Source organism: Hippocampus comes, unplaced genomic scaffold (genome assembly GCF_001891065.2).
Source record: "Hippocampus comes isolate QL1 unplaced genomic scaffold, H_comes_QL1_v1.1 C16927194, whole genome shotgun sequence".
In the NCBI taxonomy this organism is placed as follows: Eukaryota; Metazoa; Chordata; class Actinopteri; order Syngnathiformes; family Syngnathidae; genus Hippocampus; species Hippocampus comes.
Window position 1 is genome coordinate 1 of NW_017841130.1, and position 1,250 is coordinate 1,250.

At 42.4% G+C, this 1,250-nt stretch overlaps 1 non-coding gene across 1 annotated transcript; it reads right to left on the minus strand.

Moving 5' to 3' along the window:
- Nucleotides 1–275: 275 nt before the first annotated feature.
- trnal-uaa (transfer RNA leucine (anticodon UAA)) lies at nt 276–358 on the minus strand. The gene has a single exon. It is a non-coding gene; the product is annotated as a tRNA-Leu (tRNA).
- Between the last annotated feature and the right edge of the window lie 892 nt (nt 359–1,250).

Genomic DNA, 1,250 nt, shown 5'->3' on the forward strand with positions numbered 1-1,250 from the left:
TGGCCATTTTGGCATTCTTCACCTTTATTTAATTTATAGACCCAAGCAGTCACATGAGCGCACAGACTCCGCAACATCAAACATCATCAAAGCAAAGATTTCACAGCGACTGATTGATGTGAAAAATGGCAGAAATCTCAGTGACCTTACAGATGAGCTCCAGCTCACCCACTGCCCAAGTGACCGATACTTGTCATGGGAGACTCATACATCCTCTGCCTCTTTCGATAACACCCACAGAAAAAATTTTAAGTAGGTCTTTAGCAACTGCTCACTACCAGGAGTGGGGTTCGAACCCACGTGGACTGCCGTCCATAGGATCTTAAGTCCCACGACTTAACCGCTCGGCCATCCTGGTAGTGACCACAACATGATTCATAAAAATAAAATATTTGATTGGCTGTGCTGTGTTGGGTGGGGCGGGGGGAGGTTAAAGAATCTGAATTTAACACCTGTAAGCCTCTTTTTTCCCCCTCTCATAATATGGAGCTATTTGTTGACTCCTAATTTTCTTTTTTGGACTTTATGCCTCGCGTACACCTGCTTTGCTCTGAATAATCTGATGTCACCACCCACTTGCTTCGCTCGCAGTCACAAACAAAAACACCTACTGAATTATGTCGCGTGTGGTGGGTCATACGCCCAAAAATGACTGCCATAATTCCCATACACTGGTGGATGTCTGTCTTGATTAGCATTCCCAAGCGTCTCCTGAAAATAAATCTCAGGTTGTGCTATTTTGCAGTCGTCTTCAGCAGTGCACAAACAAGAAGACGAAAGCAGCCCTCTCAACCCCTTGTACTTGAACCCTAATGAAAAGTGATTGGATGTGCAGCAGGGACATGGGGAACAATCCACTTTTCCATCTCCCTGCAGCTTTGATGACCCACAGTAGAATTTTTAATAAAGGCAGAAATGCGGAGGGGGGGTAATGCCACTTTATATACCCAATCCCGGGTGTGTACGTGCGTAACTAGAGAAGCTCTATTTCAACTCCAATGATATGATTTTGAAATCAACAAACAACAAACTAAAATGGAACTCATGAGTAGACCTTTGCTAAGGATGGACAAAGACGCTTAGCATTTTTTGTGTTGAAAAATAAATAAACAAACACATACATAAATAAATGAATACAGAAATAATAATAATAATAATAATATATATATATAGGTCGCCACGGTTTTCGACCGGTTAGCAAGTCTGCCTTACATACATCCATTTTCCGATCCGCTTTATCCACACAAGGG